Source organism: Hordeum vulgare, chromosome 7H, assembly GCF_904849725.1.
Source record: "Hordeum vulgare subsp. vulgare chromosome 7H, MorexV3_pseudomolecules_assembly, whole genome shotgun sequence".
NCBI lineage: Eukaryota > Viridiplantae > Streptophyta > Magnoliopsida > Poales > Poaceae > Hordeum > Hordeum vulgare.
In genome coordinates, this window is record NC_058524.1 from 555,280,918 (window position 1) to 555,305,451 (window position 24,534).

The 24,534-nt window shown below is 45.0% G+C and overlaps 1 pseudogene; it reads right to left on the minus strand.

The window, feature by feature from the left end:
- Positions 1 to 2,701: 2,701 nt before the first annotated feature.
- LOC123409289 lies at positions 2,702 to 3,189 on the minus strand (annotated as a pseudogene).
- Positions 3,190 to 24,534: the final 21,345 nt, after the last annotated feature.

A 24,534-nucleotide genomic window follows, 5' to 3' on the forward strand; every position in this document is an offset into this window, starting at 1 on the left:
CATGGCTGTCATCCTTGGAAGACCCTTTTTAAACACTGCAGGGCCTGTTATAGATTGCAATAAAGGCAATGTCTCTTTCCATGTCAACGGTAATGAGCATACGGTGCACTTTCCGAAGAAACAATATCGAGTACATTGCATCAATGCTATTGAAAACACTTCATCGATTCTTATTGGGAGCTTTGAATGCCCTATTGCTCGTGTCAAGATGAAGTATGATTTGCTTGTTGGGGAGATACACATCCCCGTTGAGGTGACCTAGTGACTATTCTAAAATTCTCCGTTCTCTTTTGTGATTCGAGAAGTTTTGTCGAGGGGATTTGATCAACCCCATTGACGGATTTATTTTGATTACCATGAGATGGATGAATCAAGGAGTCACAAACCTCTGTTCCAAGCTTTCACCTTCCGTTGCTTAGAAGAAAAATGATAGATTTAGTTTAGTTTTTCTCTATTTTCTGTTTTAGCGTCCAGTAGAAAAGTACCCCGAAAATCCAAGTTCTCCGAACGCTGTGAAAATCAAGTATGGTTTTTTCTGGAATATTTGAAAAAATCTGGGACAAAGAGTCTGTCTGGGGGCCACAAGCCCTAGGGGCGCGGGCACCCCCCTGGCCGCGCCACCCAGGCTTGTGGGGCCCACAAGCACCCCCTCCACTCATTCTTGCTCCCATCCAGTTCTCCTACCTCCAGAAAAAATTGTTTCGCAGCTCAAACCCGTGTTCTTGCTCCTCTTGCTGGGATTTTCGATCTCTTTGCTCAAATCACCGTTCTCCGAACCGTTTTGGGGAAATTACTCCTTGGTAAGTGACTCCTCCATTGGTCCAATTAGCTTTTGCTCTACTGCCTTATACTCCGCGTATTTTTGTTGCCTTGGTGACCATGTTCTTGAGGTTTGCATGCCGATTCTAGATGGTCCCAAGTAGTTTTTATGCGTAATATGGTCCCTAGGCACTTGTTGGAGTAGTTGCTACAAGTTTCGTTGAGCCTTATTCACCTTCCCTTAGAATCACTAAAAATTTCAGAAATTTTCAGAGATAGAAAGGGAAAAGATGAGGAGGTTCTTAAGAGGCTCGTCAAGCTGTGACCCCAAGGATGATGGGAGTGAGAAGAAGCCCAAGTATTTAGTCCCTCGAGTCACAGAAGTTCGAATGTGCGAGTGGCCAAGCGACGTGTTCTTGCGCACCGCTGGAATTTATGAGGACTTTTATCACTTGGTGGAGAACGCAGGCCTTACCGCCTTCGTTGAAGATAAGTGTCTGCAATACCTCCTCCTCACTAATATCTTCGTACAAAGCTTTAACTTTTATTCGAGGAAAAATCCTCCTATGGTTGAGTCCAAACTTTATGATATCCCCGAGTGCATGTCACTCCAGGATTTTCTCAATGTTTGCAAATTGCCTTTTGTTGGGGATATTCATGAACCTCGTCCACGGGACTTGGAAGCTTTCATCGGTACAATTGTTGTAGGAGAGGAGAGAGGAGTGTCTTGCGCTAGAGCTGCTAGCATTCATTTTCCCGTGCTTCGGTACTTTTCACTATTTGTGGGAAAATATTTGATTGGCCGTGGGAAAGCTGGGTCACTTAGTTCCCCTTGTGAACAAGGCTTTTTCTAGCACCGTTGCGAGGGATTGTCAAAGCTTTTTCTGGTGTCGTTGCTATCATACTACCTTGCTACTGATACTTTGCTTGCAGACACTAATCTTTCAGGTGTGGTTGAATTGACAACTCAGCTGCTAATACTTGAGAATATTCTTTAGCTTCCCCTTGTGAGCGAATCAATAAATTTGGGTTGAATACTCTACCCTCGAAAACTGTTGCGATCCCACACGCTTGTGGGACATCAATCTCCCCTTGAGAGTATGGCAAACTATCCTACAATAGAAAAACATATCAAGGGAAAACATATACCTTGCACCTAGTCCTCTTGAGCTGGATGACGATGATCTTGGCTTCCTCGAGATGGACCACCTTTCTTGATTGTGTTGGTTTGATGAATACTAGTTGATTGCTCCCCCATGCTCACTATGGTTGAGCCATTCTTCAACACATCTTCACAAGTCCATTGCCACCACAATGGACGGCAAGCTTCAAGCATGATATCTTCGTGATGCTCCACTTGAACTTGCACATCGCAATCTTGATGACGATCACCACTTGTTGTCATCCTTCATAGGTTGAATGAGATCTTCCTCTTGACGCAAACCCATGGAAACACACCTAACCCCACATAGAACTCTCACGAAGACCATGGGTTAGTACACAAAAGCGTTATGGAAAATGCTTACCATACCATGGGATCACTTGATCCCTCTCGGTACATCTTCTACACTATGTGTGTTAATCATCTTGATTTACTCTGTGCTTAGTCTTGATCAACATTGTGTATTTATGAATAGTCTTTGGATAATACTTTGAATATCACCTTGATCATCATATAAACTCCTTGAAACCAACAGATGGACTTCACGAAGTGCCTATGGACAAATCCTTCGAATATAACTTAAGGCAACCATTAGTCCATAGGGATTGTCATCAATTACCAAAACCACATATGGAGAAATATGCTTTAGCATCACGCTGCAGGTGGGAGCGGACCTAAGTGAGACTAGGTGGGTTGTCGCACTTAATTTATTTTAGTGGACTCCCACTGGATAGGAAATAAATTAATCGGGTTATCCCACCTAACCCATTGGAACCCACTTCAGCCCACCAGCCATAGATTTCTCTCGTGGACACAGGGATTAGACGAGGCGCCGGTCTTGCGGTAGGAGTCCTTCTTCATGTCGATGAGCAGGAGTGCGAGCTTGAGGTCGAAGACGAGCGCGACGTAAAAGCCCTCCGGCAGCTCCGGCCCGACGCCGAACCTGGCAGCGGAGAGGTCCCAGAAGATGTCGACCTTGCCTTCGTGGACGTCGAGGCTCTTGGAGCCCTTCTTCTTGGACAAGAGCCAGGGCTTGATGTCCGCCTTGCACAGGCTCTGGCCGGACAGACCGTCAACGGCGACGCTGAGTCCCTGCCCCATGAGTATCTTGCTCCAAGTGACGGAGATGACGCTGAGGCCGCGAGCTGCGTTTGGTAGAGGCAAGTGACCAGGTTATGCGCCGCACCCTTGCCGGCGCTGCTGGAGGACGACGCCGCGTACGCGATCTGGGCCCCGCTCTCCTCGAAGCAGGACGGGAAGTCCCCCATGGCTCGCAACGCGCCTTTTCAGCGAACACCTCGCGTGTGTGCAGCCCCCGCTCAGAGCTCGGCGGACCTCCCCGCAATGCCGGTCGAGACGAGGTTCGGTGCGCGGCACCCACCTGCCCGTAGTAACACGGGTTGCTGCGGCAAGAGATTTCTCGATCCGACCGCAAGTGGGCGCAAGATCCCCCGCCTTTACTGCTCAAAGCGGCACCGCCAAGCACCGCCCGGGAAGCAAGGGCGTCGATCGATCCGGCAGCAAGCTGGCACCTTCACCCCCTTTTCGACCGCAATCAAGCTCAGCAAGGCATGCCCGAAGTTCCCGTCTTCACCGCAGAAGCCGCCGGGAGGGGAGCAAGCTCGAATGGGAAGAGTAGGACACATAGAACCATGTCTTGCGTTAAGTGGGATATACTGGGATCCCACTTAACCCATTTAACGTTTGGTGGGTTACCCATAATTTCCCACCAATTTGTAGTGGGATCAGGTGGGATGCCCGCGAGGAGTCCCACCTGCAGCCTGACTCCAATAGCCGTACTCTGCGACATGGTGCTTGGATAGGCTAGCTCAGCTTGGTGCCGCTGGTTGATGACCCTAGTTCTTGGTGGCGAGATAGGTGGCGCGAACCACCGGAGGCGTGGCAGTAACTTCGTGTGGGCAGATGAGGCGGGAAGGACGAAGGGGATTTGGAGACGAGTATATAGTGAGAAGATAGATATGACATGTGGGTCTCATTTGGTTAGTGAGAGTAAAGAGATATTCAGGTGGGGTTCGGCCTTTTCAGGTGTGCCAAATTAGTCTAATACCGGGCTAGGGTCGAGATTAGACCGGGATCTATAAGTAGAGGAATTGGACTTCGGGGATCTAGAGGTTGAGGTTCATTTCCGACCAGTCATACGAATTTAGGGTTTAAAATAGACTTCACTCCAAGATTGTGTGTGCCACCGTTCAGGAGCCGGACCGACCAATTACTAGTGGACTGCCTGGTCACCTCGCATCGCACGGTTTATACTCGGTGGATGCTGGCTGTAAAAATAGTTAGTCTATGGAAGGAAAAGACACCCGGTTTCTTGGAAAAAATGCAAGAATTAAAACAAGTCAAGATGAGACACCTTATTTTTTTTGAAGGAAAAAAAGGTATTTTAAGGTGTCACAAATTCAAAAAAGTTTGTGAATTAGCAAAAAGTTAAAAAAAATGTAAAAAGTTATTAACTTGAGAAAAAGTTCGCGGCCTTCAAAAAAAGGTTACAAATTTATACAAATTGTGAATTGAAAACTTATGACTTTTAAAAAAATAATTGTGAGAAAGAAGTCTATAAACTTGGAAAAAAAAATGAATTTGGAAAAAAAAATCATGAATTTGATAAAAAAACATACATTTTTAATAATATTTACAAATTTGGAAAAGGTTCATAAAATAAGAAAAAAAATCCTGAATTCAAAAATGAACTAAATATAAAAAAAGAAAATATAAAAAATCCAAAGAAAATCGGTTCTAAAAAGACAAGAGAATAAATCACCCTAGAAAACCAAAGGACCTTACAGAAGGTTCTCAAAATCGATAGGCGGCGACGCGGTCCTACTTAAAGGAAATGCGCGCGTCCCATATCGTTTGTATTTCTTGTTAACACAGTATAAATGCGAACGCTTATATAAACGCGTATACAATCTTTTCTATGTAACATATACATACATATCATATTCTTATGGTCATCTTTCAGTGACTGAGCTATCATATTATCTTGAGATTTACGAAAGTATTATAGATGTCTCGTCTTCAACAAGAACGTTTCGTCCCACTAAATACGTATCTTCAAAAATTCTGAATTAAATTCTAAAATAATACAAATATCAGGATTTGAACCTTAATAAACTGCAAATACCATTATTTTTCTAACCATCCAACCACTAGTTGGTTTGCCATTTGTACTCTAATGGGCTGATGGTTCCGTGGAGACAATAGCGGGACCTACAATACGGCGCCATAAGCGTCATTTGTCCCGCAGGCGCTCACGTACTTTTCTTTTATTGCTGAACCGGGTTAACCTGCTTTCCATTACATAGAACGAAAATTCAACAGTCTCAGAAATATAAAAGGAGAAGAAGGGGAAAAAGGTAGGCTGTTCAATGCACTGCTAGAAAACCTATTGCACTCGTCCATCATCAAAACAAATATTACGGGGCGAAAACCTGACAACAACAAAGTCAAACTGGTCCTATTACATGAAGTGCTCACGTGCTGGGTGATTTGGGACATCTCATTAACACGAACACTCACTCGATCCCTCCGTTGACAGGCAGGTTCGTTCGCTCAATTCTTTTGCACGTTCGACCCTTAACTATTGACTTTAATCCATCGCATGTAGAAAAAATAATCTCATATTTAAAAAGAGTTCATCCATACAGAAAAATATTCATCGATTTTGAAAACAAATCTTCAAATATGAAAAAAAGTCTATCAAATTTTTTAACTGGTTCTCAATTTAAAAAAAAAATTCACCAATACTAAAATAGTCAGTGCATTTGAAAAAACAAAAGGTGAATAAAAAACAAAGAAAAAACAAACAAAGCCAGTCTAGAAAAAACCTTATAAAAAAGAAAAGGATGCGCGATTTGTTTTTTGACGGATGCAGGATGCACGATTTTTTGTTTTGAAAGCTTACTGTGAGGGAGCCCCCCACAGTCTTTTATTGATAACAAAAAGACTGTACAAGAGTTACAGATATTTACAAATAATTACAAAGGTACAAAAAGCTTTAAAAGGAGCTACTGATCCATGATTCCAACTTGGAGAGTACAGAGCCTTTCAGCCTATGCTTAAGCAAGGCCAAATCCAGCAGAAAACCAGCCTTCCAACCTCTAAAAGAAGGTCTAATATTCTTGAAAATCCAACCATTTCTCTGTTTCCAAATGTTCCAGGATGTCAAGATCAAAATCTCTGTAAAACAAGGGCCACTGAAAGAGGTTTTTGCATTTTTCAAACATTCTGAAACAGAATTTCCTGTCCAGTCAAACTGTAAGTAATTCCATATACGAATACTGAATTGGCAAGAAAAGAAGAGATGATCTCTATCCTCAAGCAGATGAGCATGGCACAGAACACAATCATTGTTTTCATTGACTTTCCACTGCCTTCTCAGCATCATATCCTTTGTATTAATTCTATCATGTAAGAATAACCAGGCAAAGAATTTGTGCTTGGACATACATCTTGACTTCCAAATCATTTTGGAGGGACCATGGACAGGAGCCTGAGAGAACTGCAGATTATAGTATGACTTGGAGCTATAAAGTCCTTTATTAAAGTTGTAGATCCAAGAATCAGGGCTATCCCTTAAAGATGTACTGGTCACCATCACCTGAGCTGATTATATTCCTGAAAAGCTTCAACTGATAAAGGCAGATGAAAACTTTCAGCCAAAGTGCTTGAACTGAACATATCATTCACTGAGGACTGTTTATCTTTAGCAAAGGAGAACAGCCTAGGAAATTTAGCTGAAAGAGATATTCCCTGCCAAATATCTTCCCAGAACAGAACAGAAGTGTCATCCCCAATCTGACAGTGAGTTACAGCTCTCCAATCTCCAGACAGATGGATAATTGCTCTCCACCAAAATGAGCCACTGAGGACTACAGCATGAGGGACTGTTTGAAAGTAATAAGACTCTCTTATTAGTTTTACCCATGGTAAGTCAGCATTGTTATAAAATTTGTCCAAGTGTTTCAACAAAAGTGCCCTGTTCTGAACCTGCAAATTGATAATACCCAATCCTCCTTTTTCTTTTGGCCTGCAAACCATGTCCCAAGCAGCCAGTGAATTGACTCTCTCTTTGTTTTTGTCTTTTCTCCATAGACATCTTCTCTTTGCCTTGTCAATCAGCTCAATGATACCTTTGGGAAAAACAAGAGTGCACATGTAGTAAGTTGGCAAAGAAAAAAGAACAGAATTAACTAAAACCAGGCTATCACCATAGGATAAAAAGGAGACAGTGGAGGATAGTCTTCTTTCAATTCTGTCAACAAGAGGAGATAAATCTTTAATTGTTGGTCTGGTTGTTCCCATTGGTAATCCCAGATAGGTGAAAGGCATTGAAGCCAGCTTCTTCTGTATCCAAATTAATTGGTATCATAGAGGATTTATCGTAATTAACCTTTAGTCCTGTGAAACTAGCATACTGCTGTAAAATCTCCTTGAAAAGGATCAGTTGATCTGGGTCTGCAGGTAACACAATGAGGGTGTCATCAGCATATTGGACTATAGGAAAATCCTCCCCAACTGGAATAGGTAACTGAAGGTTTCCACTTAGCAGAGCAGCATTGACTAAAGATTGTAACAGATCTCCTCCCAAAACATATAGCAGAGGTGAGAGGGGGTCTCCCTGCCTAACACCCCTTCTGCAGTGAAACAATTTTCCTGGGATACCATTAAGAAGCACAGAAGAGGACCCTGATGCCAAAATCTCTTTTACCCAGGCAATAACCAAAGGGGGGAAACCTTTACACTCCAAAATTTTGAGTATAGCAGAATGTTCAATTGTATCAAAAGCCTTTTCAAAATCAATCTTGAATAGAACCACCTTTCTCTTTGATTGTTTGCACTGAAAAAGGTACTCAAAACACCAAGCCAAGCAGTCTTGAATTGTTCTAGATTTGATAAAACCATATTGATTAGCATGAATACATCTGGTTATTTCTGCCTGGAATCTGTTTGCAACAATTTTTGTGAGGAACTTGAGAGAAGTATTTGTCAAGGATATAGGCCTAAAATCATTGACTGTTTCAGGCACTTGCTTTTTAGGTATCAGTGTAATGAGAGATCCATTAATGCTCTGAAGTGAAGCAGGACCCACTGAGAAATCTGAGCACATGTTGTAAAAATCCTTCTTGATGATAGTCCAGCACTTTTTAATGAAAAGACCAGTGAAACCATCCGGGCCTGGTGCTGTGTCAGGTTTAAGATATTTCACCACATTCTCTATTTCATCTGTAGTGATGGGATCACCTAAATGCTGCAAGCCTTCTACTCTTTTTATGACTGACTGAACTCCAAAGTTGTCTGTAGTGGCATTAGATATACCCATTCTGTTCCTGTAGCATTTCCAAAAAGCAGAGGCCTTTTCTTCATGGTCAATCAAGATTTGACCATCCTCACTAATAACTGAAGATATGGAGTTTTGTCTGAAGCGTTCAGTGGCCCTAGCATGAAAATATTTTGTGTTCTCTCCATTCAGTTTTACCCATCTTATAGTACACCTCTGTTTCCAGTAATTCGATTGTGTGCCCAACAACTTTTTCATGTGAACTTTCACAATGTTTCTAAAATTAAACTCTGGTGTAGTGAGACATCTTTCATCCTCCAACTGATCCATGAAAGCAATAACCATGTTACACTTCTCAATGAGGTCTTTAATATAAGACAAACTCTTTCCCCAGTGCTTCAGTACATATCTCAACCTTTTTAATTTGGCTGTAATTATGCCCACCTTTGTAGTAGCTGAGACTGGTTGATTCCAAGAATTCTCTACCAATTGGTGAAACGCTGGCTGATTGACCCAGTGATTTTCAAAACGAAAGATCTTTGCTTTAGGTATCTTGGTGGAAATCTTGACAAGCAGAGGGACATGATCAGACACTGGCTTGGATAAAGGAACAACAGATGTATTAGGATAGGAAAGTGTCCATTGGCAAGAAGTGAAAACCCAATCTAATTGCTCAAGTAGTGGCTCTGCTTGCATTTTGACCAAGTATATGCCCTTCCTTTAATAGGAATTTCTTGCAGGCCTAAATGGCTTATGATGTCATTAAACAAGAATATATCATTCATATTAGTTCCTGGTTTATTTCTGTTGTCCACTGACCTCATAAAGTTAAAATCCCCCAGAATTAGCCAGTGTTCTTGCAAGGGTATATGCAGATTGTAAAGCCATGTGACATAAACATCCCTTTCTACCCCAGAGCAAGGGCCATACACATTAACAAGTGTCCAAGTTTCTGAATTATGAACAGATGTAAATTGTATCTTTATTGTAGATCTATGTATTTCAAGCAGAGTGCCTTTAAAGATTGCACTGTTCCACAAAACAATCAGACCCCCAGAAGCACCAATTGATGGTGAGAAAGCAAATTGGTCAAAACGCTTTGGGCAGAATTTTCTGATGAAAGAGTGATTGAAAGATTCACATTTAGTTTCTTGCACACAGACCACAGCAGCACTACTGTCATTAATTTTGTTATAAACTGCAGTTTGCTTATCCTTATCATTAATACCTCTGATATTCCAATCAAAAACCAACCATTCCAGATTTTGTGAAGTTGTACTATCCATTAACACAATCATAAGTCACAGATATTAACTGACCAACATAATTGGGCAGCCACATAACCAGCACAGCACTGTCATCAGCATAAAGTATATAACTGAACTCCACAAGAACAATAAAACCATAAGTACTGCCAAAAGACCAAAACATAGCAAACCAACATAATAGTAGGCCCAAAGGGCCATAAAGATAAAAGGCCTTATTAATCATCTGAACTAGCTGGGCTTGTGGGCTTGGAAGGTGCAGCTGTAAGCTTTCCTTCAGTTAACTCTTCCTCAGCAATCTCTAACAGTTTTCCCACCTCCTACATTACTTTGATAGGTGTCTCTGGGGTAACATGCTCACCATCACCAGCTCTTGGCTTTGCAGATCTTGGTTTCTTTCTAGGTTCTGGTGTGTCTGTCATAGGCACAAGCTTGAAACCCTGCTTCCTGACTAAGCTTTTTGTCGATCTTCTGACATCAGAATTAACAAGCACAGTATCCTTCTTCTCTCTAGGACGTTTCTTTGGTGAAGGAGAAATAGGAGCCACTGAGAAGGTTCCAGTAACACTCACAGAAGTACTCTTAACCAGACTTGCAAAAGAGTAATCGAGATTCATATTGGTGATGCAACCATCCACTTTGCCAAAGAGAATTCTAGCTTTGTTAGACTGAAAGTATTCAGCCCAGGCAGTAAGAGGGTCTGGCAAAAGAACTCTGAAAACCTGTACATTGGCAGCATGTTCCTGAGCTTGATCAGCCACTGGAGGCAAGAATGGCACAATTGCTAGAGGATTTTCTTGTTGCAAAACTTGGTTCTGCTCTAGATTAACAAGCTGAATCGGGCCCTCTTCCTGGACAAACTGTACTGAATCAACAGAGCCTTCTGAGAACTGTACTGTCATCGAAGATTGGTGCTGATCATCCTGTGGCTGCTGTGCATCATCCCATCCACCATGGCCCTCATTATCAGTAGCAGCCTCCTCATCCCAATTCTCCCAGTCTTGATCATCTTGAGCATTGTTGTTATGAGGTATGTCTGCATCATTGTTATCATTGACCTGTTCACCGGGTTCTGGAGCATGCATAGGATGCGGGTTCCCATTATGTGGCTCAGGAGACTCATCCCTAGGTAGAATATCAATAGGATCACTAGCAAGAATATAAACAGGCACTGTCCAAGAGACAACTACTCCCCCAAGCCTCTGTGGCTCTCTGACAACAATAGATCTAGGTATATCTCTAGCAGCACCATAAGCACACTTAATCAAGGTTCTTGTTGGAGAGAAATCTTCATGAAACCAACTTCTCATCTTGCCAAATTTAGATACTACTTCACGCAAGAAATCATCATTACGGTAGTCCATAGGGAGATTCAGCAGCATAATCCATCCCTGCCTAGTGTAAGTAGTAGATCTAAAATTGTCTCCTTCATCGTGACGAGCAAAAGAAAGAACTCGACCGTTACCAAACGGAAAAGCATGTTGTCTAACCAGGATATCTCTAGCAACCTGGTCTGCCAAACGAAACAGCACCAGACCTACTGATTACCTCCAATCTGACGTGATCAACAATGTGCTGAGCAATCTGTTCCACCAATTGGTCGATCTTTGCCGCCGGTGGCCTCGGCTCGAGCTGAGCTATAGCCCAAGCTTCATGTCTCTTGAGCGGAATCTGTGTGGCAGTAACGTAGATCCTTGGAGGCCGCTCATCGGCATCCCAAGGCTCTTCAACCATCATCCCCGCTGGAGCAAACCGATTGGGGTCGACGGGGAAGTTCGCCATTGGCGAGACTGTGGGTAGCGGCGGAACAGAGGAGGAGGGCTTGCTCGTGGCCGCGACGATTGAGTTCTCAGCAATAACTCCAACCTGGTTGTTGCCTTTATTGGACTGCTTGGCCACCCATCGATAATTCCCTTTCAGACCCGGACACTCTTTCCGAATATGGCCTTGTTGTGAACACGACCAACACCTTCTCGGGCCCGTGCAGTCTGCCGTTTTATGTTTGGAGCTAAGACAACGCGAACAAGGCCAGACTTGGGCTGCCATCTCATCAATCATTTTGCCAAACTCAGAATCAGGCCCAATAGAAGAATCAACATCGATGGCAGGTTCAGATAAGATTTCATCAACAGAAAAATGCTTTGGATCAGAGGTTTTCTCAGTTGCAGACAAAGGGGTGAAAGGTGCAGCATCAAAGGAGCCGAATTTAATATACTGATTAGAAGCAGGTGGTGAGGCAGACACTGTAGCTTTGTCAAAGTGAGGCTTATTAGTAATGACCACAACAGACTTCACTTTGTGAGGTTTATTAACACTAGTTCCATGAAGCCTATTCTTCTTAGAAGTGACCAAAGTCCACTCATTATCAGATTCTGCTTGCCAACGACGAAATTCCGGAGACCAATTAGGACCACCATCACTCCAGAGATGAAAGAAACATTTGAAATGGAAGCATTCAAACCATTTTAACTTGAGGATGTGAAAACCAACTCGACTAGAAGAGACCGTAAAAGAGAAAACACGATCATGCAGGAGAGTGACCTTTAGATTACCACAAAAACCACCAATGGATGATTCTAAGGCCAAACCAACTGTGTCTTCATCTAGTCGGAAAGAAGCACGTCCGAAAGAAACAACCATTTTAAAGCACCTTGATGATCCCGAGGCATGCACAGCAGAATGAAATAGATTCCGAACTTCCTTTGCAAACGCAAAACCCCTTGAGAAATCCAGATCTAGGGTTTTAGCAGCATGAGCGGCCATGGCAGACGGATCAAAAGGGCGAGAATCCAATATACCGACATAAAGTTTAGGATCTTGATCCGACAGGAGAACCACAGGTTTATCATGGTCAAAAAGAGCTCCATCACGTACCACTATACGTGCTTGTACCTTAACTTGATGACATGCAAAGGAGATCTCAGAACCAGGGTGAATACATTCACGTACCATGAGGGGACGATGTTCAATCACTTGCCCCGATTCATCCACCAACTGGATCTGCCGCTTCCTAGGATCAAGGAGTACAAACCCCGAGTAGATCCGATCGACATCCTGAGAAATGACCATAGAGAAAATCGCCCTCCATCTCAAACAAGAGGGTGCAAGGAGAGGGGCCTTCGGCATGGTGAAGAGGAGAGAGGGGTGGACGACGGTAGTGGAGTACTTGCCGCCGTTGTAGAGTGGTGGAGACCCTAGATCGCCATGGGATCGCCATGGGAGCACGGAGTCATTCTTCTTCAGGCTGCACGAAATTGAAAATGCTTTTGAAAAATCTCGTTTCCTTTTAAATGTACCGGCCCATGCAGCATCGATGAAGGTGCGGGAGGGGTGGGGATCTGCGCCCCTTTGCGCCGTTGTCTTTAACCGACGCAACAAGCGGCGAACACGAATCTTGTCTCAAACACTAGCCAGACTGTCTCGGCCCTGCGTGGACCACTAGCCTTGGGTGTTCTTTGGTTCATCCGTTATTTTCACATTTTTTCTTTTGTTTCGTGTTTCATTTTCCTATTTTGCTTATAATTTGGAATATTCTAACTATATTTATTATAAATTTACTTTAGATATAAATTTGAAAAACAATTCTTATGTGTACAAGAATTGTACAGTGTGTATGAAAAGAGGTAGACATGAAAACATATTTGTAGCAAAAATATTAATTATGTATGACAAAAATAATAAACATGTATATGAAAAATGTTCCTGGTGTATACACAAAATATAAAATGTGTATGGAAAAGTTGGCAGAAAAAATATATATATTAGAAATATTAATTATGTATTTGAAAAATGTTAAATGTGCACGTAAAAATGTTCGTGATGTATACAAAAAATATGCAATGTGTATGAAGAAATTTTACATACAAAATATAATTGTTTTAAATATTAATCATGTATTTATAAATTGTTGAACATGTACATAATGTTAAATCATTTATTTGAAAAATCCAGATTCATCACAGGCCCACGGTTTGGCAACCACGTTCGACATGCTGGCGTTGGCCCATGGGCGCCTTCAACGCGCACTTCTTTGCCAACACGTCACTTTATAGGGTGTTGCTTAAAAAAATCGACATAGGGCGCCCAAGGACAACATGCTCACGAGGGTCTTGGAGGTGCTTGTCGCCATCCTCCAGAAGAGAAACACCGAGTTAATACATGACAACCGGGCCTTCTACAAGGTTGCATAACTAGGTCTATCACTGGCGTCGGAGTAAAGATCAAGGATTTTGGTTACTCGAAGGGATACTGTTCGATTACCGCATTTCTCACCACCCTTCAAAAAAAATTATGTACTGACCAAAAAAGTTCAAAATTTTGGAAAATATAAAAGTTGAAATAAACATGTATAGTTAACTAAAGCGAAAACTCCCATAAACGTGGAAGCAACAATGGTCTGCTCGTAAATATGGCCCTCGTTAGCATGCAACTCAATAGTCATGTGGTCCCTATAAAAGGGAAGGATCCCACCTAGTAAAGGTTAGTGGAGTATATTTACTCCACTAACTTTTGGCTGAACCTAGACGATCCCCTAAATATAACAGAGTATAATTTTGTTTTTCTTAATTTATGCAATTCTAGTTTATAATGGAACTACATATTAACACACATACAAAAGCTAAAAAATATATATGAATGTTCAAGCAAATCACAAATATCGTTTACAAACCGAATTCAAAGTTCACAAATAGAATTGTTTAAATTTAAACATGTCAAATGGTCAAAATGTATGAAATAATATGAAAAACCACAACTAGGAAGCGATTTGAATTTGTGAGTGATGCTCAATAAGATCTTCTTAGAGCTGAGTATAAACTTGTCGGTTCTTGATCGTACGATGACTTTCAAGGAACATGTGGATCCTACTTGGATCATCCTCTAGCTCAAGAGGAGTCCCGTCGGTGATGTTTCAAAAGTTCTTAGACATATCCATCTCATCTTTAATGATTATGTTATGCAATATGATGCAACAAGTCGTTATCTGTCATATAACCTTGGAGCTCCAGTACTTGATAGGGACACGAACAATTGTAAAGGGCTTCTGAAACAGTCTTTGTTCACATCTTTCCTAGGTACTTCTTGACATTGGGCAAAGTTAATATTTTTGTTACTTTTCGGATGCAGAACTGTTTTGACTAATGTGGCCCATGGGGAATAGATGACATTCACAAGGTTGTAACACATCGAGTGGTTGTGCACATTGACCAAATAGTTGCATGCGGGAGCATCTCTTGTAATAATACTAACAAACAGTAGTGATCTCAATAACATATTCAAGTCATTGTGAGAGCCACACAAACCAAATAATGAATGTCATATCCAAAGGTCATTCATCGCAACTCCCTCAAGAATGGTCGTTAGATTGTTGCTATGGCCTTTATACTGATCCTTCCACCATTCACGCCGAGTCTTCCAGGTCCAGTGCATACAGTCAAGTAATCCAAGCATTCGTGGTCATCCTCTTTCTTCACTCTTAACCATCAGCCTCTGGGTGTCTTCCTCATTGGGTGCCCTCAAGTAATCTGGTCCAAACATATCGATCACTACTTTAGTGAACCTCAGAATGGCCTTCAAGATTGTTTGTTCATCAACACCGACATGCTCGTCAATTGCATCGAGCGAAAACCCATATGGCAAAACTCAAACAGCCGCTATGCACTCGCTTGCACTTATCTCTCGTACTTCTCAACACCGTTTGCAATAACCAAAAAAAGACTCGTGTGCATCCAGAAGCGCCGGCAAACTTACTTCTCCGGATAGGCTGGATTTGGATCAAAGTAGTCTCTCGTGACCTTAACATGGTCCTTCGCTCTATTACGGTTGAGTTGTATGCAGCCAAATTGCGATCCTCTCCTAGGCCGTCGAATATCATGTTTGAAAATCATGCCAAGAAAGGTTTTAAAGACTTCCTCGTCTTCTTCCTCTTTGGATGATGACAAGTACTCGAAGACCAACTCCCTCAACCTCTTCATCTTCAGTTGAAATAGCCAGTTCAAAATTAAACGAAAAAAGAGTCACAACACTCACCTAGGAAAACCGTGGAACACTTGCAAGGCGGTGGTGGAGCATCGACCGATCGACGTCGTTTAGGCCAAACCAGCAGGCGACAACGCGGGGGAATAACCTGCATCGGCGTGCAAGCAAGGTAAGATGCGGCCACCACAAAAGAGAAATAATATTTGAAGCAATCCGATGAATCGGCTACAACGACGGCGGTGGCATTTCACCTTGATTCTGGTGACGATGACAGGCGGCGAATGGGCTCGAGACGGACAGAAGGGCAGCAAGGGCCAAGGAAGGAAATAAGGTAGCGATATGGCTAGTAAATGGCCGTTGTGCGATGCTTCAGCGAAGAGGCGGTAAGGGTGAGAGGCGCGAGAGAGGCAACATTTTTCCTACAAGCAATAGTGGACGAGTAAATTTAAGCGTCGGGTAGGAGGCGGAGTAAAATTTATTCACCTCTATTTGGTTTAGAAGATCGGCTACGTGCCTGTGACAGCCCGAGACCGACGCTCGAGAAGATTCCTCTTTTATTCTGTTCTCGTCGTGTGGTTTGTTTGTGTGTCGCATTCATCATCGCATCATTCTCATCATGTGCATTGCATCGGACTCCGTTGCCGCCAGTTTTCAAACCTGCATCCGTTCTTAGTTGGTGGTTCTCTCCTTGTTCGTCGTTGACCGTTTTGAGACCAACCACACTCGCACGCTCCCGTGACATCGTTAAAATATTGTTATATTGTAGGTAGGCCGCGTGCAATTTTTTTTGCAATCGGAGTTTGTTTGATACCCGAACGGTCGACCGTAGCGGCACTGTCATCGGACTATCGACGAACGGTTTTTCGGTGTTTAAAACTCTCGTGCCACGGGCTGCAACATGTCCTCTCTTCCCACCTAACTTGTTCGACACATCCCAACACCACCCACCTAGCCACCCCTCCGTTTTGGACCGTCGGACCGCAATCCAACGGCTCGAAAACGGGCTAATTTCGCTAATCCTAACCCCTTCCCTATTTAAACAAGCCCCCATGCCTAATTTGGACAGCAGCCAACCCGTGCCTTGAAAACCATGCCCTACCAAACCCTAGCCGCCAACCTCCTCCTCCGAGCCGTCGCGGGCCCGCCCGAGCCCATCTGAGGCTTGCTAGGCCCGAATCTGCCGCGCCCCCTTGCAGCCACATTGGGAAGAGCCCCGATCCAGCTGCCTCGCCTCCCGCAGGACCTCGTCGGCCGGCCATCGGAGCACAGCCCGTGCCCCGACGTCGTGCAGCCGCCAGGCGAGCCCTCCCCACGTGCGACCTCTCCTCCTCCTCATGTTCTCCGCTCCTCTCTCTAACCTCTCTCTCCCTCTCTGTGCTGCTGGATAGTGACCCCCATGGCTGGCCCCGAAGCTCGTTGTCAGCGCCGGATCCGACGAGATCCACGCCACATCCGTCCTACCCTGCCCCGGATGGAACCGTTTTTGCTTCCTTCGCGCCTCCACGTCATCGCTAACCTGAGCCGCCCTATCTAGCGCCTTGTGCGATGCTTGCTAAATGACGTCTGGTGCTCCGGCCTGCTAATTATTTTCTTCCTTGTGCGAATTTAGCTATTTCGGGGACATCTAGAATTACATATTAGATGCCAATTTTTAAAACGCCTATAACTTTTAATCCGCGCGTCGGATCGCGATGAGCTGTATATGTAGAACATGAAGAGTTTCACGTAGATTAATATTTTCCAGCTCTCATGCATATTTAGAACTGTTAGTCGTGCTATTTGCATTGGTTTGCGTGTCGAGGTGATAGAAACGGTTTAGTTCGTAGTTAATTAACCGTAGCTCCGTTAGAGATGAGCCATATATGTAAATGGACTAGAACGACGAGTAGAATCACGTGACCCACTTTGTTTTGCCATTTAACTAACATAAAATATGATTAGGACAGATCTGGACAGATTACAAAGTTAACGTGTGGGGTCAATTTGGAGATGCTATATGTTGTTTCGGCCTCATTTAAAATGCCTAGATAAGTAGAATATTTGTGCTTCACCTCGTGCCATGTTTGACAACATTTAATATTGCCGTGTCAATAAATGAGAGTGAAATAAAAATTAAATGTGGGGTTCTGTTTGCATATTGAGCTTCACTTAATGTGTAGCGCTTGACTGTTGTAAATTGCCATGCCATGCCTTGCATATTTGAAACTGATCATGCATCATATGTGTTGTGCATCATGTCGTGCATGTGTCGTGGTTTATATCGTGTGTTGATTCTTTTCCGGTTTGCTTTGTCTCGATAGAGTTCCGCAAGCGTGTCGGAATGTGAGGATCCGTTCGACTACGTCGGTTTGTCTGCTTCACGGAGTCGTTCTTCTTCCAAGCGGGATCTCAGGCAAGATGATCATTTCCCTAGATACCATTACTGTCATTGCCATGCTAGTTGTTTCGTTTCTATCGCTATGACTCGTTGCCTACCACCTGTTAAATATCAGCCTCCTAACATTGCCATGAAAACCTTCAACCTTTCTACAACCTAGCAAACCACTGATTGGCTATGTTACCGCTTGCTTAACCATTGGATAGCGTTGCTAGTTGCAGGTGCACTTGCTTCCATGTGAAAACATGGGTTCCTTGTTATATCACCATATTATTGCTAATTAATTTAATGCACCTATATATTTGGTAGAAGGTGGAAGGCTTGGCCTTCTAGCCTGGTGTTTTGTTCCACCTTTGCCGCCTTAGTTTCGGTTGTCGGCGTTATGTTCCATAAATGAGTGCTCCTAACATGCTTGGGGTTGTTATGGGGACCCCCTAGATTCTCGTTTTGGGATAAAGCTCGTCTGGTAAGGCCCAACATTGGTACTATATTTGCCCACCATAATAACTTTGTTAATACTGAAAACATAGGGAGTTAGCGTTACCCGAGAAGAAATTCAGCATAATACAGGGAGGGCCAGTGCTGATGGTGTTGGTCCTAAACTAGAGCCGTTTGTGGGGGCAACACGGGGCATCTCGGGTGATGTCTATAGGCTTATCCGTCGTGTCCTGAGAACGAGATACGCGGCTCCTATCGGGATCGTCAACACGCGGGGCGGCCTTGCTGGACTTGTTTTACCTTTCTCGAGTGTCTTGTGCGAGGGATTCCGAGGATGCTTTGGGTTATCTCGAGGTTGAGGTTTTCCAATAGGAACCCAAGGAGATCATGGGTTTTCCCTGATCGAGGTCATTCCGTCGTAGCGTGTGGTAGTTTGTGATGGACTAGTTGGAGCATCCCTGCAGGGTTAAATCTTTTGGAAAGCCGTGTCGCGGTTATGTGGCAACGTGGAAACTTTGCTTAACATCCGGTCCAAATAACTTGAAGTAAGCTTAATTAAAAACTTGCCAACTGAGTGTGTAACCGAGACTGTCTTTTTCGTGAGCTCCTTCTCCGATCGAGGACACTGTGGGGTTACGTTTGACGTAAGTAGTTGTTCAGGATCATCCATTTGATCATTATTAGTTCACGTACGCTATGCGTAGATCATCCCCCTCTTATTCTTGTACTCGTAAGTTATCCACTTCAAATAAATGCTTAATCGCTTGTTGCAGCCTCACCACTTAACCATACCTCACCCATTAAGCTTTGCTAGTCTTGATACCTTTGGAAATGAGATTGTTGAGTCCCTGTGGCTCACAGATTACTACAACACCAGTTGTAGGTACAGGTAAAGGGTTACTTTGACATGAGCGCGTTGATTGTGCTATTTGGAGTTTCTTCTTCTTCTTCTTCGATCTAGGATGGGTTCCAGGCCGGCAGCCTGGGATAGCAAGGATGGACGTCGTTCTTTTATCATTTGTTTTCATCCGTAGTTGGACCCTGCTCTTCTTCATGATGAACGTATATTATTGTATTGATGTGAACTTGTTGTAGCTTGTGGCTAGTGTAAGCCAACTCCTTATACTCATCTTTTCAGTACATGTACTTGTAACGATATCCAATCTTGTGAAAGGACGAGATGCGTTTCTAACCCGGTCGAGGTCTTCGCGTCAAAATAAGGATAGGACCGCATCTTGGGCGTTACAGTGTCGGTTAGACGAGTAAAACCAAAATTTTACTCATCTAACACCAAATAAAGGATCGTCTAAAGTTGGCCCAAGGAAGCTGGGGGTCGAGAATGCACCACATGTGCTGTCGGTGACAAACGCGAAGAACCTACCACTGGAGAACTAGCGAGTTTCTGGCTAATATGAGTATAATGCAAATCTATATCTACCTCAAATAAATTTGAACTTGAAATACACTTGAAAAATAATAATATGCTATGTTCGGTATTTTTTGGCACTCACGGTAACCATGCCTTCCCCGCCCATCGAGAAATTTGTGGGACTCAGTAGCTTGGAGGTCAGGGCATGGAGCGCTGACCGGCACTCTGACTGGACCTCGCTCTCCTTTCATGTGCGCCTATGCCTTGAGGGGCTCCCGATGCAGCTCTGGTCAAAGGAGCTCGCAGCCCTTGCCATCTCTCGCCGGTGCGTGCTGGATGCTGTCGAGGACGACTCGATGTGCTGCGTCAACACCGAAACGCTTAACCTATGGGCCTGGGCGCCCACTACTGATGTCATTGCCAAGGTGGTGTGGATAACCGTCACCAAGCCACTTGCCGCCGCGTCCGCCTCCCTCCTGCCGGGGGCTGCACCTCAGGTCATGGTCAGCTATCAAGAGCCTACGTCTCCGAAAGAGGGGCGCGTTTACAAAGTCTTCATCCATATCGATGTCGTGGAGGATCTGCGTGGACTTGCGACTGCGTCGGGTCCTGGTGGTGCCATGCCGCTGATGCATTCCACCAAGCTTGGGTGGCGCTCTGGTGCCCCGAATGGCACTAGTTCCTCGCCTGTCAACTGTGGGGTGGTCCAACGCCAAGAGGGTGATGCCTGAGAGGTGCTCCGTCGGCATCATGCTGCGGGCTGCCGCCCAGTTCCTCCCACGCTGCGTCGAGATGATGGTGGCGACGGCGGTGGGGGCGGTGGTCGACGTCGCGATGGCTCCAGGCGGCCGCGTGAGGACCCCAACCGCGCTGCTCCCCCATGTGCATGGACGTGATTGAGGCCATGACGCGGCGCCTTATCGATGTGCCGGGGGCTCTCGTCGCTCACACGCCTCTGCTGCCCGCCAAGGCCGGCGTCTGCGTTGGATGGGGCACCCTGCACGTCTGCATTGGATGCCGGTGATCAAGGCCAAGGCCGCTGCCTCGGGCGCTTGCTCCCCTGCTGTCCCGATCCGGCGCACGCCAAGCCCGAGCCCACCCACTCCTAGTGTTCACCTAGGCTCCTCCTTGTGTGTTCTGTCCGATGAAGATCCAGTGGCTTTATTGTCTGTTGCTGCCTCCAACGCTGCACAAGCCACCCCAATTTTTGAAGCAAAAGCTGGTGGTTGTGTACTGCCTGCTCTAGACCCAGTGGCTATGCTAGGAAACAATGACAGCTCCCTGTCTGTTGCTGCCTCCAGGGTTGCACAAGCCACTCCAACCTTAGAAGAACCTGTTGCTGGTCTTCATGTTGATGCTGCTACTCCCATTGTTGTCCCTGTTGAGCCCCTAGAGGCATTTATCACTGGGATTACGCGCACACTGCCATCTGCCCTCCTGGCTGCGCCTTTCTCCAATGTTTTGACACCTTTGACGAGCAAAAAATAAATACCTTTCCTCGCTGTCTGAGCTGAGGCGTAGCTTGAGGTTGGCATCCAAGCCGGCGGTGCTGTCAAGAGAGAAGGCTGCGCAGGAACTGCTGGCGCGTCGTCTCGGCCTGATCGAGCCTGGAGAACCTTACGACGAGGCGGCTGCAAAGCGTTACGAGGCCCTGTTTGATGGTCCTCTCTCTCCCATGGCGACTAGAGCGATCCAGGGCCTGGCCAAGGCGGTGAACAAGATGAAAAAGGCGAAGAAGCTGCCAACTGTTGTGCCACTTGTAGCAGCTATTGCAAACTGACTGTTCCAGTGCTGGTTGTAATTCCCTGGGTGTCCTTGTGTGTGTAATGCTGCTATGTCTGAGCAGCCTGTGTCCCTTGTGCTGCGGCCGTTTGTGGCGGTGTTGGAAGGCAATTGTTCCTGTCTGGCCAACGCATTTACTCTCGTTAAAAATATTGGTCGTGGTTTGTCCTGGAGGGATGCGTATTGTTTTTTTGGTTATTCCCAGTTAATCCCATGGCTCAACACAATGTGAAGGTACTTTGTTGGAATGTGCGCGGACTCAATGCTCGTGCTCATCGCACCATTGTTTGCAAGATCGTCGATGATTCTGCCTGCAGCATTGTTTGCCTCGAGGACTCAAAGCTAGCTATTGTTGACGATAATCTCATTTTGGATGTGCTTGGGCCAAAATTTGTTGATCAGTACGCCTACCTCCCTGCTACTAGCACACGTGGGGGGATTATAATCGCCGCGTCCTCGTCTTTTTTCGAGCTTTCGCTCCCCACACTTACTGCCAACACTTTGTCAGTCACCATAAAAATGAAAGAGGAGGGGATTCAATGGTTCCTCACCGGGGTCTATGGCCCCCAGGGAGATGATGAAAAAACTGCTTTCATTGACGAGCTAAAAGGAATGGCTTCCTTGCAGCGAGACTTGTGGCTTATTTTGGGCGATTTCAACCTGATTTACAAGGCTTCTGACAAAAACAACTCCAACTTAAATTGTCGCCTCATGGGTGGGTTCAAGGCGGCGCTTGATGCCCTCGAGATCAAGGAAATAAACCTCTCGGGAGGAGATACACGTGGTCAAATGAGCAGCAAAACCCCATCATGACAAAAATTGACCGTTGCTTTTGCTCCACCGCTTGGGATGTTCTTTTTCCTGCCTCACACCTTCGAGCCCTACCGGTCGTGGCGTCCGACCACTGCCTTCTCCTCCTTCGTGGTGCAGTTGACCATCCCAAGTCACGCGCCTTCATATTTGAATCTTTCTGGCCGTCAATGTCGGGCTTCAAGGATGTTGTCACCTCTGCTTGGTGGAAGAATATTCACACGACAAACGGATTGCGTAGGCTCCATATAAAACTATCTCGCACTGCGAAGGCCCTCAAAAAGTGGCACCGACAAAACTATGGAAACATTGACATGCAAATGGCTATGGCGTCGGAGATTATTGGTCGTCTCGATGTTGCCATGGAAACACGACCACCCACTGCCGAGGAGTTTGCCTTGCGAGTGGAACTCAAAAGTCTTTTTGAGGGGTTGGCAGTCATTCTCAAGATGCAACATCGTCAACGCTCAAGGCTGATTGGGATTCGGGTTGGAGATGCGAACGCGCGTCTCTTCCACATCCGCGTCAATGGTCGTCGAAGAAAAAAATTCATTGGCGTGCTCCAGACCGATGACGGCGTCACCGTGTCTTCGGAGGACAAGGAACGTGTGATTCTAGACCACTTCGAAAACCATATGGGCACAAATTCCCCTCGTAGTGTGTGCCTTAATTTTGAGGCTCTTGGATACGCTCCTTCTGATCTGTCGGCTCTTGAGGGGAATTTCAGTGAGGAAGAGATAAAGGCCGCAATTTTTTCCATGCCAACGGAGAAGGCTCCGGGGCCTGACGGTTTCATTGGGTTGTTCTTTCGTGTATGTTGGGACGTCATAAAGGGTGACATCCGCGCCGCCATTGATCATGTTGCCAATATGGGCGGCTCCTACTTGGTCTTGCTTAACTCAACGAACATCATCTTGCTCCCAAAGAAAGATGGGGCTGTGAGGGTGGACCACTTTCGCCCCATTAGCTTGGTCCATAGTTTTGCAAAGATTTTTGCAAAGCTTCTGGCCATGCGAACGGCGCCTTTCCTACAAGATCTTGTCTTTGCGAGCCAGAGTGCTTTCATCAAGCGACGTTGTATCCATGAAAATTTCCTTCATGTCAGAAACATTCTTCATGGTCTTCACCGAAAAAAAATCCCGGGCATGTTCATTAAGCTTGACATTTCTAAGGCTTTTGACTCGGTGAGCTGGCCTTTTCAGTTGGAGGTGCTCACTACTTTGGGATTTGGTCAAAGGTATAGAAAGTGGCTTTGCACACTCTTCGCCATGACAAATTCTAAAGTGCTCCTGAATGGGAGGCCGGGCAAATCTTTTCATCACATACGTGGCCTCCGCCAAGGGGACCCCCTCTCCCCCATGCTCTTCATCCTTGCCATTGACCCCTTGCAGAGGCTTTTCATGCGTGCGTCTGAGATAGGTCTCCTCAAGCCTATCAAAGCCAAGAACGGGCTCTATAGGATGTCTTTGTATGCGGATGCTGCTGCCATTTTTGCAAACCCAGACATTGATGAGATGCACGCTATTGTCAGGATCTTGAGGGTATTCGGGGTTGCTAGCGGCCTCCTTGTCAACATGGAAAAAACTAATATTTTCCCGATCCGATGAAACAAAAATGACCTTCAGGAATGCCTTCTCAAGTTCCCTGGAAAGCTGGGGACCTTTCCTTGCACATATCTAGGCCTCCCATTGCACTTTCGAAATCTCAGAAAAGTTGAGTTGCAACCCCTGATTGACAAGATTGGTGCAAAGCTCCAACCATGGATGGGAAGAAATTTCGCTTGTGTGGGACGCGTAGTTCTTGCAAAATCCGTCCTCACTTCGGTTGGCATTTTTCACATGTCTGTCATTCAACTTCCCAAGTGGGCCTGGAAATTTTTTGACAAAATAAGGCGGGCCTTTATTTGGAAAGGCGACAATGGTGAACATGCATGTGGTGGGCACTCCTTAGTTAACTGAGACATGGTATGTAGGTCGAAGAAGTTTGGAGGGCTCGGTGTGCTTGATTTAGACAAATTTGGACGTGCCCTTCATCTATGTTGGCCTTGGATCAAATGGATCGCCCCAAATAGGCCTTGGACAGGGTCTGATCTACCTTGTAATGAAAAGACATGGCTCTTTTTAGGGCAGCAACTACCATCACTCTGGGAAATGGATCCAAAGCAAGCTTTTGGTTTGACAGATGGTTGGACGGAAGTGCCCCAAAAGACATTCCTCCGTCAATTTTTCTGCTTGTGAGGCGCAAGCGAGGGTTGGTTATGAACGAACTTTGGGGCAACCGATGGATCCGATCACT